Source organism: Salvelinus namaycush, chromosome 30 (assembly GCF_016432855.1).
Source record: "Salvelinus namaycush isolate Seneca chromosome 30, SaNama_1.0, whole genome shotgun sequence".
NCBI lineage: Eukaryota > Metazoa > Chordata > Actinopteri > Salmoniformes > Salmonidae > Salvelinus > Salvelinus namaycush.
The window spans coordinates 12981739-13001994 of record NC_052336.1 but is presented as its reverse complement, the minus strand read 5'-3'; the positions used below and the strand labels follow the sequence as shown (position 1 = coordinate 13001994).

At 45.4% G+C, this 20256-nt stretch overlaps 1 pseudogene; it reads right to left on the bottom strand.

Annotated features, from left to right (window-relative positions):
* Positions 1 to 391: 391 nt before the first annotated feature.
* LOC120025384 lies at positions 392 to 18817 on the bottom strand (annotated as a pseudogene).
* Positions 18818 to 20256: the final 1439 nt, after the last annotated feature.

The window sequence follows — 20256 nt, the reverse complement described above, 5'->3', positions numbered from 1 at the left end:
TGACAAAAATACTAACAGTGCCCTTTTGAACTGCTGACATTGTACAGGGTGGATTAGGGAGCGTATATTAACAGGTGACAGGCGAGGCTGAACAGCGGTGCTGCACACGGCCTGGCTGTCACAACAGCCCTGGACAGACATGGGCTTTCACCAAATCAGAATGAGGACAGAGAGCGTGACAGACACAGAGGCCTGCTACTGCTGACTGCATGAGAAAACCACTCATCTAGAACACTTCCGATGACATAACTGTTTTCAAGCACTTTTATCAACTTCCTCTGTTCTCCAGTAGCTGAATTTCCTCTTCACCTCAGTTAGCTCCTCAAGTCATGCACCTTGGTTGGAGTGAGGCAGCGCCATTGTTCCTTTCTTTAATCACAGGCCAATAAAATGGCCATGAAAAACATCTTTATTTAGCATGTATTTCTTTACAAAGTCATATTTATATATATTTTGGGACACATTTATCACAAACAACAATCCTTACACAAGTAAAAAAAAATACAAAAAAACAAAGGCAATATTGACATCTTAAAAAGTGTGTGCTGACTCAAACTTGAAATGCTTAGGACATTCCTTTAGAGAGATGAGCAAGCCTACACAGAAGGCAAAAACAAAAAGAGAACTCAGAATTGGGGAATTGTACAACCTGGTGCCTACATCTCCATGAAGCAGACAGTCCAATGTCACCGCATCAATTACAGTAGCTTCCCTCATATACCAGACGTTACTGCAATAGTTTATATATTATGCAGCACAACACTTTAAAAAAGGTCATTCAAATGTCCAGATACCGGCCATTCTTTTGAAAAGTGTTAGCAGTAGAACAATTGGCAGTAAATATATAGTGTACATATTATTTGCGATATATCCTCTATGCAGAGAAAGCTGACCATACACCTCTGCAGTGCTCACACTAAACAAATAAAAATAGCTCATGCCATTAAATGACCTTAGACGAGAAGCGCCCTCTTAAACAGCCTTGTTTTTCATATTATTTATCATTTAAAAAGATTCATCAGTTTGAGATAAATGACATAGGATATATTATCTCGATGGGTGTTCAACATATTACTCATCCCCGCCCCCCTGTGCTTGGCAGACAGCAGCGTCAGACAGTGGTCCTGACTCACCATGCTACATTAAAATGTAGCACTGCTGTGATTTATATACACTGACCCCAGATCAGCCAAAAAGCCCACAGGGCCTCTGGCTCGAATACAGCAGCAGTGGACATACACAGACTAGTCATCTCAGTCGCACAGTGGATTCATCAGCGCACAGTGGATTCTGTCCAGTCAACCAATGAGCACACACACACCTCATCTCTCACCACTTCCACTTAAAACCAGTATTTAGGAAAGGAAACAATACAGGCTCCCAACCCCACACCACCCTACAGAGATCAACAACAACCTTCCAGATAGTTCTATATGGACAGAGATAGAAGAGTTTATGTCTCCCCTGAACTAGATGATGCTGGGTATGTATGGGTGTCTGGGGGTTGCTGGGCCACAGCCCTGTCCGGTCAGAGACTGCCGATGTTGGGGAAACTCTTGAGCTTCTCTGGGAAGTCGTCCTTGTAGAGGACTGGGTCTGCACGGTGTTCCACTAACTTCAGGGGCATGGTTCCGAACACCGATGCAAACTTGTTGATGCACTCCGATCTGGGGAAGTGTACAGAAGTTACCGGCGTTAATATTGAGGCATTCAACCACAAAAAAAAAAAAAAAAAAACACATTCAGATATTGTATGTCCACTACTACCTCTATGAATATTGATTTGGCATATGCACACCATTTCTAGAGTTGCTAGGCGATGAGCATGCTCAGTGCAGGACGTACCTCTCTTCCATGTGTGTCTGGTCCAGGGACAGACCGTCAATGGCTGGACACTTGAACTTCTTCCTTGGGGTCACCTAAATGGAACCAGGACAGTGACCTTTACAATCTACCATTCCGCCATTGCTACACAACTAAGAAACATACAGTACAGAATCTACTGTGTGGTGAGATCAAATCCCTGTGCTGATGAGACAAGTCTATAACCGTCAAAGTACTGCTTAAAGGGATACTTCGGGATTTGGGCAATGAAGCCCTTTATCTATTTCTCCAGAGTCAGATGAACCCGTGGATATGGTTTTTATGTCTCTGCGTGCATTTTGAAGGATGTTGCTAACTAGCTTTAGCGCAATTGTTAGCATACTAGTAAATACCATAGAATTACAATCATTGTGCTAATGCTAGTTAGCATTGGCTTGCAAAACTACCTTCATACCGGAGACAGACATAAAAATGGTATCCATGAGTTCATCTGACTCGGGGGAAGTAGATAAGGGACTTCAATGCCCAAATCCCAAAGTATCCCTTTAAGTTGCAGTTCTCTAGAATGTGATAAACCCATTAGATAAAGTCATGCTAATTGTGACAGCAGGTCCAGCAGTGGTTGTTGCAGCAGAGTGTGATTGAGGGCTGTTGCGCTGAGGGAGGATGGTGTGCTGCTGTATACCTGAATGGTCATTAAAGGCCAGGGCATGCTGCTTGCGTGCCGAGGAGAAACAGCTGTATGCTCATTAAAGGGGTGATGTATGGCCTTCCTCCGTCTTACCCACCCCACCAGTCCATCTTACTCCAGACTGGAGATCAGTGCTGAGGAGGACGTGTGGGAGATGTGGGGTGGGGGGGTAGCCTACTGCAGGCACAGAGGGAGGGAGAAGGCATTGCTTTGACGGTGGGGTGAGTGAGCCCTGGTGAGCTTAGGAAAACATAGTCGGAGGGGTGGCAGTCAGTGACACCCAGAAAAGAGAGGTTAAGGTTGGGCTTTAGGGACGGCCTCTGCACCTGGACACGGTCACAGCGTTGGGGAGGTATCAGGGGGCACAGAGGGGTGAGAACTGATCAGAGACAGAGCCTCTGGCAGGACAGGAAGAAATAAATATTTCTGCATTCTGGGACTATTCCACCTCTGTGGAGTTGGAGTTAAGGCCTTCAGCTTCCTGATATGTGGTGCATGTTGTAGTACTGCTCCTAATGAGATATTAACATAGCTCCGTCCCAAATGCCACCCCATTGACTAGGAAGTTCACTCATTTAGACCAGGGCCCATAGGGCTCTGGTCAAAAGTAGTGCACCATTATAGGGAATAGAACACAATTTGGGATGCAAGCCATGGCTCTGGTGAACATCCAATATTGAATTTGACCCCCTAAGGACCTAATGTCAGCATAATGGGTTGGGTAGGACTGTTGTGTTCAGGTGGTGGGACAACGTTGTGTTCTGTACCTTTATGGGGGCTTTGCCAATGATGTTGGCCACCAGGAAGTTGATGGCGATATCCTCACAGTTCATATGAGCATCCACCCAGTTATTGATGTCTCCTGGCATCTTGTAAGTGTACAGGTAGTTAAAGTACTGGAAAGGAAAGAAGCCAGTGTTACTCAACATCAGCAAGCAGTGGAAACTATCTTCATGTAGATAAATACTGAAATACATTTGTCATCCTACTCACTCGTGATATGATAAATGAGTCTAACCTCTGAATAGAGGGATGTGTTCTCAGAAGTATTTGCTTTAAATCAAAAGGAAAGCGTCTCTCTCTCTCTCTCTCTCTCTCTCTCTCTCTCTCTCTCTCTCTCTCTCTCTCTCTCTCTCTCTCTCTCTCTCTCTCTCTCTCTCTCTCTCTCTCTCTCTCTCTCTCTCTCTCTCTCTCTCTCTCTCTCTCTCTCTCTCTCTCTCTCTCTCTCTCTCTCTCTCTCTCTGTGTGTGTGTGTGTCTCTGTGTGTGTGTGTGTGTCTCTGTGTGTGTGTGTGTGTCTCTGTGTGTGTGTGTGTGTCTCTGTGTGTGTGTGTCTCTGTGTGTGTGTGTCTCTGTGTGTGTGTGTCTCTGTGTCTCTGTGTGTGTCTCTGTGTGTGTCTCTGTGTGTGTCTCTGTGTGTGTCTCTGTGTGTGTCTCTGTGTGTGTCTCTGTGTGTGTCTCTGTGTGTGTCTCTGTGTGTGTCTCTGTGTGTGTCTCTGTGTGTGTGACCTAACCCTGACGGCTGCTCCAGTCAGAACCATGGACACCTCGTTGGTCCACTCGGACTCGTACTTCCACATCTCGTGGAGCCGACCCGGGTACCCCACCAACCGGTCTGGGAACTCCCTCCACACCTGAGGGGCATGGTCGGGGGAAAGAGACGGTTAGACACAAATTACAGGTTTTCCAGGAATTTGGAGAAAGTTCCAAGTTAATGGAATTAGGCAACACTAAAAACATTCCAAGTAGCCTCCTTTCACTTTCTTCAAGGTAGTGCTAGAAGACCGCCATCACTGAGATACTTTGAGCCCCAAGGTTCACTAACGAGATGAAAGCTACAGGCCCTCTCTGTGATGGGCAGAGACTTGTGACTGGATAACTGGATGGAGACTGGATAACGGACTGGAGACTGGATAACGGAGCCAGCAGCCTGTCCCAGTATTGGACTCAGCGAGAGGCAGTAGAGCCAGACAGCCTACCTTCCCCACAGCAGCCTGCCTCTCATTTCATGTCATTATCCTCAAATTGTTCTCAATTGTCTCAATAGGTCCTAAATGCCTTCAGGTGAGTGCCAAGCCGGGCTGTAGGCATGGACAGCATCAGCTCTGGCCTGTCACCAAACATATCTCCAGCACCCGGCAGCCGCCTCACAAATACCACTACTGGAGGCTGACTTAAGCTCCCTGGAGGAGTTTAAACTCTGGGGTCAGCACTAAGTGGCCAGCGTTTACCTGCCAGTAGGAATGCACTAAGCCCAAGGTCAAACATTTGGGGCGATATCTCCCAGGCGAGATACAGGGTATCCTCTCTCTCACCTCGTAGCCAAACTGCAGTTCGTCAGACGTCAGCATGATGATGTCATCGTCGATGGCCAGCACGGCCTCAGTCTCGATCTCGTCGTACGGGAAGAAGCGGTTGCTGAGCTTGTTCTCTTTGGTGCGCACCACCTTGAGAGGCGCGGCAATCTTCGGCCATAGAGAATCTAACCGAGGGACAGAGACCAAGGGAATATGAGTGATAAGCCTACAATACAGACTGGTCATAGAAAATCCATTCTATCAATGCAAATGGAGACCTTGGCAAACGGGTCAGTTAGCATTGTGTGCTACTTGAGAAGCTGCAAGACATTAAGTAAACTGTGAAAATTACTTCCACACATTCCAAATCTGACAGTATATATTGCATCACCCACCCACACCTAAGACATCAAACCAGACTGCCAGTTATCTAGGTCAAACTAACATCTAGACTTCAGTTGGAGAGGAGTGGAGTTGGGTTGCCATCAAGGGAGATGTTTCAAAATGGCAATCCTAGTGGAAAAGTACGCTAGCAGTAAAACTACAATCACTGACTCGAATAGCAACGCCAACTTGAATCATGTGCAAGCCTGACCACACCAAGATTCCTCTCAAGGCAGAGCAACAAAGTTAGCTTTTTTTAAAGTAGTGTTTAGTGAGCTTGGGAAGTGTCCATGGCACGGAGCAGAGTCAGACAGATGGCACAGAATGTGTCACCCCATTAAGGCTCTAACTGGGGCCTGACAAGCAGGCAGCGCTCCCAACTGCCCGACGAGCTCTGAACGTCTCCACACTAAACTGTCAACAGGAGAACTGCTGTGAAATATTCAAGCGCTTTCTTCTCGCTCTCTTTCCCCCTCTCTTTTCCAAAGATGAGCTGGGAGATGAGTACAGTGCAGGGGGAAATCACCAAAACAAAGGTTATTAGCTTAGCTCTGATTTAGCCTGGCATTTTCTTTTGGTATTGGTTTGAACACACAAACTGAAAAAACATTTTCTGTCTGCTGGAAGCCCATCTACTTTGCTTCTCATTTTCAGACTTTTGGGATAACCAGGAGATCCTCTCCACTACGGAAAAACAGAATCCTGCTGCAAACCCCATCTCTCCATGCTCTGCAGCTCCATAACTGTCTTTGACCGATGTGAAAAACAGGTTTCTTCAGGTCATAATGCTAAAATTGTATGAGTGAACAAATAAACAATGAAGTTAATCATCACAACCAAACACAGTACAATCTCTGTGCATGTCAGAAGCACAATCAGGCCTTGTGAGGATGAGGAGGAAATACATCCTCATCCCAAGCAGAGGCCCCGAGTTGACCCATGAACGGCCCCTTGTTAATTCTAATGGGTCACAAAGCTCCAGCCAGGCTCCACTGACGCCTCTAATCAAAGGCTACACTGGGCCATTAGAGTGAGCTTCAAAGTGGCCCGCTGCTTCATTACATTACACAACTCTATGCAGAGGATAGATTTAATTCCCTGCCGTCCCCCGAGCTGTCAGTGTTAAGGGGCGCCATAAACAGCCGCATACCTAAATCGCCTTGTTAAGAGGAATCATTAGAGCGAAAGCCACAATAAATAATGACTAATATCAGCTTACTCTAAAACATCTCTAATGGGCTCTAAATGAGGGCTGTGGCAGTAGGACAGACAGGCAGCACTAGCAGAACACTGCACTCTGTTTGATGAAGTGGAGTGTCTGTAGTGGACAGTATATCAACATGAATGAAAGGCCTCTACGTCATCTGGCTTGCCAGTACCGAGGAGACCTGTTGACATCGGAAGGTTAGAATGAGGTGGCTGCTGCAGCACCGAGTGGGGTGGGTAGGAGGATTTGTTTTCTGTCCGACCGGCAGCAACATGCCACGGAGCTGCTCCAGTTTCCTGATTCTCAACATGAAGCAAAGCCAGAGAGGTTTGGCTCCAGCCGCGAGCATGTCATGCTTTTCAGCTGAAGCTGTTATCACTCATCTGGTACACATCAAGAGCTCCATTTTGTGTATTAAACCATGGCATGGTGAAATAACCTTCACTTCTTCTCACATCACAACAGAGATAAAAGAAAAATTGGACTCTATGATAGCTATGAAGTAAGGCAATCTGACAGAACACTAATATCCCATCTTCGAACATCCAACATAACCTTTTCAGTGACAACGATGATGCTAACTCATGAAAACTCCTATTGCTGGTGTGCTTGTTTAAGGGTAATATTTGAATCAATAATGGGTTTAATGAACAGTATGGGGAAGGGAGGGTCAGAATCAGAGGTGTATTCACTAGGAACCAAACAGAAGAACATCTACCAAAATGGAGAGGGACTACCTGAACCTGTTCAATAAGAAGCTTATTTTAGTTTCAGCCCCTCAAAAAAATGTATTTTGCAAAAAGTTACACTATGGTGTGTGCTAATGAATATAGCCTAGGGCTCGCCTTCAGGGGGACTCTTGTTCTGGTTGTTCCACACCACTAGTAGCTTGGCCAGGCTGGGAACCTTGGAGATCTCAGTGATGACCCGGAAGAGGCTCTCGATACGGTCGTAGGTCAGCACCACAGCAGTGAACCCTGGGGACCTCGGTGGGATGAGAGGCAGGAACAGAGGGCTGTTCACACTCGACCACTTCTACAGAGGACAAGAGACCAAAAAGGTTAGAGTCACTCTCTCCTACAATGCAGACTTATGCCTAGCTAGCTTCATCTGTCTGCCATCCTGGCCCGCGTCATGTTTTCCATCATGATTTAAGCTGCCATTCCATTTCTTGATTCAGCAATGTCACCTGCAGTGATTTCCAGACAATGGTTTTTACTAGGGAACAGGAATAATCTTTTAATTAATTTGAAAGATTAATAGACTCACAATCAGGAATGCCGAGCATCCAGCGTGAAGTAGTCTTGGAATGCCAAGCACACTAAAAAACAAGCAGTAGCTGAGCTGTTCAGGAGTAAGACAGAGACAAAGAGTTCCACCCTCATCTCAGGTACATGTGTAAGTTGAGTCCACACACTATGACTTGGCAGTCTTGGCCTCTCCTGCTGTTTCTACACTGCTGCTTTGGGATGTTATAAGTGACGTTTTGTCATGAAGCTCTGATGAGCTCCATGCAGCAGAGGTCCAGATGAGTTTTAGTGGGGCGGGAGCGTCTTAAAATGGCCCGTTAACTCTGGAAGATGCACCGACCCTAGCCTAGATCAAGTGACGCTGTAAAAGAAAATACTGGCAGTGCAGAGAGCCCTCTGATGCAGTTACACACACAAGGAGACACTCAATCCAGACCTCTGAACTAACATATAGACAACAACTGACATTGAGTAATGCGATTATACAAGAGTAACAATATGTCAACATGCGACACAGAGGAGACTCACTGCAGAAGCTTAGTGCTCCACAATGCAGGTTATATCATCTACAGGGTCAACTTCAACGCTTCCGTTCTCTGCTAGCAGGAGCATTATGCTGACTGGATGATGTGGTTTTAACCCTTAATTAACTGTCAAACACTACAACAGTAGCATTCTCAAATAAAGGAGGTTGCAGCTGACTTAATCAACTGTACCAAAGGCCCCCCCAAAGCCTCCAGACCTCCACTAGAGACATGTGCTAACCTCATAGGGAGGGAATGGAGATTTGTGGGCTTCTTGAAGTGCTTCTCTGTTCTGCTGCAGACAGGTGACCACAAACAGACTGGTGTTTCTGTGGCTCTTCCAACGGCGTCCACCATATCTGTCACCATAAACATGGTCACCTCATATACCCTACATCAGTCAGTACTCACCAATAAAAAAAACTCAACTTTACTAGCAAACGGAAACTTCTCTGGGGTGGTGTGACACTGACATACAAGCAGAGGGGGAAATAATTAAACTAACACGGTGACACATAAGTGGTGAGATGAAGAGAAGAGGAAAGGGACCACTTAAGTCATTTGTCAGATGACATAAACAAGATGAAAGAAAGACAGCCACTTCTCCAATGTTAATTAGCCCAGTTAAATTGAGTTCACTGCTTACAATGATCAATTTACACAAAAATGGGAACATGCAGCCATTTGGGTGATTTAGGCTACACATTATTGTGGTGGTGTTTGGAAAAGTAGATTGACGCAAATCATTGTAAACAGAGAACAACATGGCATTTGAGTGTTTGACAAACAGTGTTCTCTCCACAATAACAAATGCTTTCAAGGCAATGTGGAAGTAGCGGCAGGTCCATCTAGCCAGCAGGGGGCCTTTGATTTGTGTGTGTGTGTGGTGTGTGTGATGATTGTCTACCAGGGATTAGGAGAAGCAGAGATGGTGCAGCCGTCACATCTTCTCAAGAGTCCTGATATGAGCACATTCACAGTGCAGGCTTCGTCTGCTCTCTACCAGTGAAGGAATCGTCTGGTCAGGTTTCTTGGCCCATTTAAACCACTGAACAAGCCCCGACTTAGCCTAAATTCAAACGTTAGATGTCCCCTAATGGTCAAGGTCAAGCTTAAAAAATAATCAGTTGCCATTTACCATGAATATTCATTACTATGAAAGGTGTAATTAATTGGACCGACACCACCCTTTTTAGCAAACCATGGTGCGTTGTTTAGTGTGCACCCAATTGCAAAGTGTGTTCACACCATTCCAAACTAAGGGAGAAAACACGCCAGAGCTCAGAAGAAGAAGAACACCCTCCAAACCAATCTGATATGAAAGCCCCCTGGGTACAAAGTCTCCTAACCTTCAGCCACCTTTCAGAGGCTGAACAGGTGACTACCATGGATTACCCGTTTCGTATCTTACAACTATGCCCACGGCCGTACAAAAAGCAGCCTGTCTGTCCCTCCCTAGCCTGAAAACCCTTCTAAAGGCACTGCTACTAGCAGAGAGCCTGTGAAATGTGCTTTCAATTATGACCCCGAACGAAGGATACAGAACAGCAGAGAAAAAAAACTGCTTGATTTATTTAGTGTTCTGTTTCAATTCTGCTCGACGTGTTTCCACTGAATACGTAGATAGCACTTCTCTAGCATTGGAATGGTAATAGGTCTGTGGCCCTGCACAATTAACCTCTTGTGAGCAGGGACTGAGACAGCAGACCTAAATGACGACGATTGGTTGGGAAAAAAGGCAGACAGGAGTTTCAGATAAAGAGAGAGGTGGGTAATGTCAAGTGTAACTGTTGATTAACCAGCTACCCACTCCAAAAAAAGGCAACACTGGCTCTGATTGAGCAGTTGGCTTGAGTAGAAAGTAATTAGTCTTGAAGTGTTGAAGAGCTTTTAATTACTCTGAGAAGCCAAGTGTTGTAAACATACCTTCAGTCAGAGTCAGTGTGACTTGATCAGACCAACATAACCTGACTGGCTCACATATCACCAACCATTGGTAGGACTGGGTAGGGCTGTCCAATAAGGAGGAACATGGGCCCCCCTTCTCTACCCCACAGACAGACAGACAGAGAGAGGGGGGGGGGGGGGGCAGAGTTGCATGTGGTGTCTTTGGGGACTGCAGCAGATCAGGCTGGGCTGATTAACAGCCCCTGAGAGGTGATAGCTGAGCCAAGCTGTCTGCATCCCCACACTCCCACAGAGAGGTTACTCACACACACACACACACACACACACACACACACACACACACACACACACACACACTCCTTAAACAGTGTTCTCTCACACATACACAATGACTCAAACACTAAGGCATGTATTTTTCACCACACTGGAGGCATCCTCCCAGTGCAGAACTGCTGACACAAACACACTGGCTGTTTCAGCAGTACTGGGTGTTTACCAAGCAGCCAAAGACCACTAGACTACATCTGTGGAGAGAGGGACCTATAAAGAGGAAGCTGTCCTGCCACCCAGCCAATACACTGGGAAAGACTTACCTGGGAAAACTGTGTCATATCTGTCACTGAGGGAGTCAGTCACTGTTTTTCTGTTTTGTGAGGCCAGCACAGTGTCAGGTCACACATCAAATCAACCACACACTGCAGACTGCACCCCCATAAATATGCCTCGTATGTCTAAGAAGATTCAGTGGTTAACCACAGTAAAAAACAATAACGTGGTGTAGGCTAGAGGGGCATAGATTATAGCAGGCTCCAATGGAAGACTTTTGATGTATCCAATCATGTTAAAACACATCTAGCCTAAAACGCATCATTCCACTCTTTAAAGACCTAGCAACTAGAGGATTATCACCACCACAGGAGGGTTGTTCCACTGTTCGTAGGTAGGTGCGGGCAGCATAGGGGTAGATGCGGTCATTGATGATCTGAAGCGTTGTCATGCCGATGGCCTTCATGGAGCTGAAGTAAGCGTCCCAGAACCAGCGGGCCTGAGGAGAACAGAGTTTTTGGAGTAAAAACATATGGTCTGGGCCCTGGACAAACAGACAAGCTGTCATAAACATGAACACACATTCAGAAGGCATCCCAGTGACTGGAGAACAGGAAGGACTGCTCTAGATGGTTAGAATCTCTAACATCATCTGTCCTACAGCAGGCCAAGACCTTCTACAGCTCACCTGACTTTCAAAGCACAGGGCAGCCAAATATCAACCTGGCCAGTGGTTCCAAACCTTTTCTGTTACTGTACCACCACCTTAATTTTACTCTGCCAGGGGTACCCCTGAAGTACCCTCTCATGTGCATTTTACCATTAGGCCTGTGGTCTCACGAGTCTTCTCAAGTACACCTTGTGGATAGGCCAAGTACCCCTACAGGTCCTAGTAAACCTGGTTGGGAACCCCTGCTTAAGGTCCATTGGGACTACAATACATGTTTGATCCAAGATGTATGCAAACTATCTACTTTTAGTTGTGCATCAAAAATCTATTTTTAGTCACTTCACTACCAGTCCATGGTAACAACAAGGAGCATTACAGTGCCAGAGGGGAAGTGTAGCCTAGCAGTCAATCATATTTCAATGCAGATGTTACTTGTACACCCAGGCAGCACCCCAGCTTCCCTGGTTCTCCCCTCCCACTGATCCATTAAGAAACATCAAGGGACAGCTATGGAGGTAGAGGAGCCCATAAGAGTAAATTATCCTTAAAACAGAACTGTCTCCTGCCAGGAGGCGCCATGTCAGTGTGACCTGACTCCACCTCAGCAGCTCCTAGGTGACCCTGAGTGCAGCACTCTTTAACAAGCACATGGGGGAGGTCCATACTGGACCCCTCAACTCCAATTGCCATTTGACTGGTTAGCCAGAGCACACCCTGGAAACTATTCCCACAGCCTGAAACTCAAGGTATTAACAGCATATTTGTTGGGTGAGAATAAGACCCCCAGCTGAAGACGATCTCCTCTGTTTTGGATTAGGAGCAGTGGAGGATCAAGCGACAAATAGACAACAAGAACAACGGTGCACAAAATGAAAACTGCAATGCAGCAAACACAGTGATAGCATTGGCTGCTACAGCTTAGCCAATGAGCCAACCGTTTTGCTAGAGCTGTGGTAGTCTTGGCCTGGCTACAGGGCTCTGTCCTTCCATAGCAGTGGAGCAGCTTGTCCTGGTGTTTTTGTTGTCTTATGGTCCAGAGAGCTCTCAGCGGCACATGAGAAGGGACCAGCCCCCACTCCACACCCGTAGTCCCCTTTAACACTGGAGAAATACAAAAACAGCGTTTATTTTTATGGAGGGGGTGAGGAGTATTCAAAAAGACTTTCTAATCTCAGGGGGACCCAACGGCCCATAAATCAGCCAGTGATGAAAGTTTCCTTTCCGACCGGGAGGAGGCAAAAAGCAAACTGCTCCGGCCTAAGAGGCCCACCCCGCCCCCTCCCAGCGCCTGCAGGAATTTTTATGAGGAGGGAAGAAGAGACGGAGTCACAGCAGAGAAAAAGGGCAGAGCGGTCTGCTTCACTGCAGCACTGTCATTCCCTTCCTCTAACATACGGCGCTGGGCTAAGGAGACTGAATTCTCTTAAAGGTGTGCTTGAAGTTGGACCATAAACATACATCAATTCAAAACCGAATTGGCTAATTTATGCTACTGCAACTAAAATAAATGTAATTACTTGCACCTCTTAATAAGATATAAATCTTGTAAAAGTAAAATTGTCATGGTGAACAATTACTTAGCACAAACTTGCTTAGGAGGACATTGTAGTATTACCACGATGACAGACAACTGATCATCAATAGTGGTTCCTGTGAGACTGAGAAATCATAATAGCCAGACTTTCACGACCAGGGTCAAGGGAATAACCCAGTCCACCATCTCTTTCTCTAGCTATACTCTGCTGTCCGTCAACTCCTTTTAGACAGGGAGGGTTCAGACAGGATTACATTGGGCTTGGTACTATAGCTGCAGCCCTGTGATTGACAAGTACTCATTTCAGCTGTACTGATTAACAAAGCATGTATTCTATTCCTAGGGTCTGACACAAACAAGGCTCAGAGGAAAGCCTCAGGTGACCACCACTAACATTTAGCAGCTGTTAAGCACTTAGCTCACAATTTGCAACCTATGTGGATGCTACCACATCAGATGTTCAAATAATTTTTTTCTCCTGAAATGATGCTGCTGGCTACTGCTGGATTAGGAGTTTTACATTTGACCTTAGTTGTGAGGCCCTGTATAAGTGAGACAGAATGTCTCCTCAATTATTCAATTATCATTCAATTTAGGACTTAGTAAATCATACAGATAGTCAATCAAAGCTGACATGGAGTCATCATGAGTAAGGCTGTGTTATTCTGATCTTTTTTCCACTAATTGGCCTTTTGACCAATCACATCAGATCTTTTTCACAGCTGATGTGATTGGTCAAAAGACCAATTAGTGGAAAAAAGATCAGCATTGTGTATTTTAGGCATGCTAGCCATATGGTCAGAGACCTTTTAAACCCATAAAGGACTGAAGATGACAGTGTGGAATTCAGAACCACTGAGGAAGGAAAAACAGTCAGGCCCTCTGTTGGACAGTGAGTAAATACTTCACTTCAGCTCTTCAATAAGATCAATCAGAAGAAAAAAATATATGTTCCTACAGCTCTTATAAAAAAAAATGAAGGGAAGAAAAAAATACATAGTTTTACACACTTCCAAATGAGTTAGAGTTGACAATGTGTTGTCTATAGTACTGACAATGTCTATTTATGGGGGACCAACTCAGTGACTCCCAGTGTCTTCTCCTCTCCAGCCAGTGAACGTGAGTGAGGAGTCTCTCCAGATGTGTACAGGTGTGGACTGATATGGAATGGGCTCTACGGCGCCCTATAAATCCTGGATAAGATGGGCCTTTGTGCTCCGGCCCCACCCTTACACGTCCTGAGCCCGGCTCCAACACCCTCCTCCCATCAGTCCTGCAGGGGCCACAGGCACGCACATGGCAGTGACATACCTACCTACGCCTCACATTCCCCTGGCTTAAGATGTACTCACTACTCAACTCAGACCAATATGATTTGGTTGTGTTCCTCTGATCTCCAGTGAATTGATACGTTTATGATCAGTATTTGTTTTACTCCAAACAAACTACAATCCTTATCATCAGTCCTCATCTCTACTGAGAACCTTTTCCTGACAGGAAGACAACTGATTACACATCTCATAACTAAATTCCAAGCCCTAGACACAGACAGACTAACAGAGAAACACTAAGAGCAGTGGATAAGCATTTCAGATCCCCACAGCTACAGAGACAGGAGGGGGACCCTCAAGGGAAGACATATTCAAGGCTTGGCAAATGAAACAACTCCAACAGGGTTTCTGAGCTGTGGGGCTGATATGTCTGTTTGGCCAGTCTAATTGGTAAATGGACTAGCGTTGATACAAGGGAATGAGAAACAGCTTGGACGTGCAGAGCTCTCTGAGGGCTTTCACTTCTGTTTATTGAGGCTCAGTTGGACCAGTGAAAGGAGGGGATTTGTCATTGATTTGGCGCGACTGAAACTAACACTGAAGAACCTTTATAAGAGCTTTTAATCAAGATTAGATTGTCTCATGTTCCCAAACAGACAACAGGACAGAAACTCTAGTCCTAAGGGCTCATTACAACGTGTCTGTCTCACACTTCAGTCTGCCTGTGTTATGGCTTCCATTGGGCTGACAGTGAGGCACGCGTCTCACAAGAACACAGGTTGGAATGGGAGCGTGAAAGTCACAACTCCTTTGACCCCGTCTTCACACTAACTTAACCTGAGAGGGCAGGAGACACTTTCTCCTGAGGCGTATTCATCTGGAAATAGACTATTACTACAACTCTATAAAGAGTGCATTTCCCTATATGTGCATATAAAAATCCCCAGCAAAGGGATTCAGTCTATTTGAATTTTAGCTGAAGAAAAGATGTGATCTGACTGTCACCTGTCTTTGCATCTCCTCCACCTGCCTGTGAGGGATACTCTTCAAGACGGTGTACATCTCTGGGAGCTTCTCCTCTGGAATGACCACAGATGCTCTGTACAATACACACACACACAAAGACAGAAAAATCTCAGTCAGTATCAATGGCAAACACGGCCACTGGTATTAAACTAGATCAGAAATCACAATACGAGCTCAGAAAATGTAATGCAGAGATGTGTGTTGAAGTTGGAGTGAGATCATGAGCAGTGTCTTTAGCGTACCTCTTCCAGTCGAGGACCTCAGAGAAGGGCAGGATGTATGAGTCTGCTAGGATGACAGGGACACAGCCAGCCTGCAGCACATCACTGAGGGTGGCCTGTCCCAGCCGAGCCCCGCGCAGCACCACACAGAACGACGACTCCTGGGGAACACAGATTACAACAAGGTATTACAATATCATAGCCATATCAACTGTACATGGCTTTATGACATAGCCGTCGCCAAACTAAGGAAGCTTAGACGGGTCAAAAACATACTAACACAATATTAGTGGGCAGCTTGTGTTTGGTCAGAGTCTGATAAAATGACTGCATGAACTGTCGAGGTTGCCTCCCATATGGAAGAGTTTAGGGTGGGGAGGGCAATGTCATGGTGGACCAATTACAGACGTTAAAAGTATACAAGCAGGCAACCTAAAATACTATTCTAAAATACAGGCATCACTTAAAGCGAACCTTTCCAATGTCAGAGGTGGAGAAGGGGGAGGGGGGTGCTTTCACTGAGATTCTGCCACCCCACCCCTCCAGGCCCTCTCCTTGGTGGGACGTACCCCAGATGTGCGGCTACGCTGCACCCATACCAGATGATAAGCGCACTTCCTGTCTAGACAGGCCAGAGACGGGCTGGAGATGCACTCTGAGCAGACAGACAATGCAGAGAGGCACACTGGTTGACTGACTGCCACAGGCATTGTTGTAGTTTCCCAGGTATAGTCTGCATAAAGTTACCCACCTAGATAGACTGCCAACTCTTAGAGATGACCTACACAGCTGAGCAGAGCCCTCTTAAATGCATTTAAGTCAGATCTGCATGGCCATTATCAATGTTAAACATCAATTTCCCCCTAAGCTGTGTAATGTCTACAAGTGTGTGTACATGTTAGTCTAAACGGTAGCAGGTCTCTGTATGCGTCTCACCTGGAGAATCTGGGGGTAGTCGAACACCTGGCCCTTGTAGCAGCGTTTCCTCGCTGAGGCGGCTCCCTGAGAGAGGTTGCTGCACTTGTCCAGGAGGAGCAGAGCCTCCCCGTTCTCCTCCTTCAGCCTCTCCAGCTCTGCCCGGTACTCACGGTGGATGGCCGTCTGAGATGACAGAATGAAGTAGCGCCGGGGCCTGCAGCCCGGGACGGGGACACCATTAGAAATAATGTAAATCTCTGTGACTGATGATGGTGACTGTAAAAGATAACTTCCCAAATGTTCCCACTGTCACATGAAGTGAGGATGCCTGTTGTCTTGCTTGAGGAAGCGATAAGAGTCCTATTCTAGGTGCAGAAGTGTGGGTGGTGTTGTTGCTGCTCACCCAGGCTGTCTCTCAGGCAGCTCCACGTCTGCAGACAGAGGACTGTACACAGGGATGCTGACATCATAACCCTGCCTGTAGGTCCATGTGGAGAAGCCTCCCCCTGCAAGCAGAGCCCTATAACACACACAAAACAAACACACGTATCCAATGTTACACCACTGTCACATAGGCTTACATAGTTAAGACAGAGAGAAGAGACAGCTATACAGAACTTTGCAGCAAGACAATACATGACAGATGTGCATATGCCCTGGCTGTTTCTTGTCATATCTGCTTAACAATGCTATTGAGTAACATGAAGATTGAAAAGTATTCACATGGACAAAAAGAGGCTGCCTAAACCTCATCCTTTTGTAGATCTGTATATGTAATAGTTATATGAGAACTGACAAACAATCTTTATGGCGTCCTACCTGTGGATGCAAGGACAACCTCACTCACACACACTGGCCTATATATACACATACAGCTGGTTCTGATGAGGCCCCACGCCAAATGGAGCACAGCTGGATGAGCCCAGGAAATTCCCTACAGCTCCAGATAAGTGTTCATCGTCTCAGGGCTTTCGGTTCATAAAATCCACCTTTTCCACCCAAAAGGAGCGATCGGCCAAGAGCAAGGCTGGGAAACATGGCCTCTCTCTGTGGCAGTAAATACCAGGAGATTAGGCATGTCTGCCCGCTCAAGGCCGCTAGAGGTTCTGTCATCTCTGGACTACTTTTAAGTAGTACTTTCATCTTAGCTGAATATTTTTCAAGACCCCCTGTAATTATATGCAAGTACTGTAGTTGTGTTGGATATAAAAGATGGAATTGAATCTGGATTATCTAGTCAAGTAAAACGACAAAATATGGAGCAAAAAAACTAATTTAATAAAAACTATGAGTTAATTTAACAAAAATAAAAAATGTAGAAAACTATTCTCTGAACATATCAAGACTATGGACATGTAAAGAAAACTGAAAGCTATGTTAACACCATGCTTCCCTCTAGTGGTGGTCTTGGTAGAACAAAATGTGCCTGGCAGTAACTCTGCTAACAAACACTGATCATTCATGCTGGAGTAAATATTAGCTGGAAGTCAAGGTTGGTTGATGAACAAAAATGTGAGTTTATCCAACTATATTCATTGTAATTGACTTTCATTTTTTCTGTGCTGGGTTTATTAATGTTACCGGTCTCTTGGCACATCAAGGGCTGTGTTGTAGTCTGGAGGTCCTCCAGGTAACATGTTGAACAGAAGGTGGTTCATTCCTTTGTCCCACCTGGAAACAAACATCTTTAGGGGTCAAAAACCTACAAATGTGTGCACTTAGATATCTGAAATGGGCTGATAGATCAATGTGGTAGATGAGAGCGGGGAGAGGAAGAATGACAGAGGGTAAAGAAGGATAAATACATATGAAGAGAACTCCCAGCTTCGGGGTGGAGGAGATAACAGTGCAACCCGAGCAGTGTGCAGGAAAGGTTACCTGGGGAGCATGGCCAGAGCCTGGGCAGTCTCCCGGATGCGCAGAGAGTTCTGATTGAGCACATCAATAGAGTGCACGAACAGGCATGCCCTGGTGACGTCATCGGTGTATAACTCACTGTCGGAGATGGCACTGAGCAGGTCATTGTACTCTCGGGACAGGCCTGTGCTGCTGATTTGCACGCCTACCTCATCAACAAAACGCTGCAGAGGATAGATGTACACCTGCCAGACAGACACAGTCATTTATGATGGTCCACTTTAGCTGCTGTTGGATATATAACATCCTTCAATCATGTGGTTCAAAAGACAAGGTTCAGAGACTAACAATTGCAGATGAAACTAACTTCACATATCTGTAATTTGTGATGTGCGATGGAGACTAGGCGCACCTTGATTCTATTCTTAGGGTTGTAGCCACATCGATACACATCAAAACAAGTGTGCATTCTGACAGGCAGTCAGACGAGAGGTGCATCCTGCACGCTGCGTCGGTCCAGGCTCCAGTCTGCCGTTGATTCGATGGAGTGTGGCCAGAACTGGAACATCCCTGTGGCGATGAGTCCCAGTAGCACCACAGAGAACAGGGTGATGTAGTAGATGCGGTGTTTGGTTTTCATCCGTGGAATCAGAGCCGGGCCCGTGAACTGTACTTTCCAGACGCGCACATGCTGAGCCTGACCATTCAACCACTTTGAGAGAGACAGAGAAATAAATATGTGTCTCCTGGTCCGTTGACACACTGCCAGGGTATGTATCAACAGTCTAAAATGGCTTCCTCTCCTAGAGGAAATGAAGCCATTTTGGACTACTGTTACAGCAAGAAAAAAAAAAGTTACTGTAACGTTACTTGGCCTTGCCTAAAAGAGCCAAGCAGGTCTCTTTATAAAAAATTACGTAACGACTTTAACCCAGTGACCGCTTACAACACTAGCTCTCAATCAAAGGCATTCTGTGAGGTAAAACTACCTAACGATAACAGGCTAAACTGAACAACTATCTAATATAACTTAAATACTCTGGCAGCAAACTCAATTTAGCTAGCAGACTGGTTGGCGAGTTAACTATATTGACGTTCAATGAAAACTTAATAGATTCGCTAAAACCAACTAGTTAAGTCGGCGTTTATTATAAAATACCAACTATGTATAGTGTATATAGCTAGCTAACATCACACTTCTCATGATAAACTGAAATCTTGAAAAGTAAAAACAAGTAGCCAGCTAGCTTCAAGCTTAGCTAGCAGGTTTAGGCAGCAGACTTCGATTTGATCAGTAAACTTACCTTCACGCTTAAACGGTGCGAAGTCTATCACAAACTGTTAATTCATACCCTCTTCTTAGCTAAGCGGCAAAGCAATAATGTATAGTTTTATACATTTAACGTTAGATAGCTAGCTAATTAAACGATATTGATGTTATCGTGTGAATAATTTGATTTCCGGAAGTGGAACTCTTCTTCGCCTGTCAGAAACCCGTGGACTACTCTGCTTGCACTAGCTATAGTGCCACCTACTAAGGCGGAGTATCATCACACCCACCCAGTAGCATATAGATTTCTTTCACAAGAGACATTGTTTTTCTCCACTGAATTATACTGTCTCTAACTTGACTTGTGAATGGATAGCTATAACCTGGCATGAAATAGCTATATACTGGGTCCATTGGTTTACAATTAACAAAATATGACTTTATAATTTACATGCGAATATTTACTTGAATGTGTAATCAACAGAAGCATAATGTCAGACATCCAGATAGGGCCTAGATCATTTCAAACTAAAGCCAGCTGACATTTGGGCTGTTATGTAGGTTGCTACCAATGTTTTCTCACTATTCTCCCACGCACAACCACCATTATGGTAGGCCTATCTAGCTAAAAATATGCAGCTTGTTGAGAGGTTAGCAAATAGAAATGACATTTAAAAAAAAAGTTCAAGTAATTTTCTTTAAAATTGTTCTTGCTTTATTCCATTACAGGCAGGGCAGTGAGGGGTGGCGGGGGTTAAATACATTCTCAATCTGGGACAGGAAGGGAAGAGTAGCAAACCAGGTAAACATGGACAAGACATCTTTGAATTATTTATCTGTCAACACAGACCAATTTCTA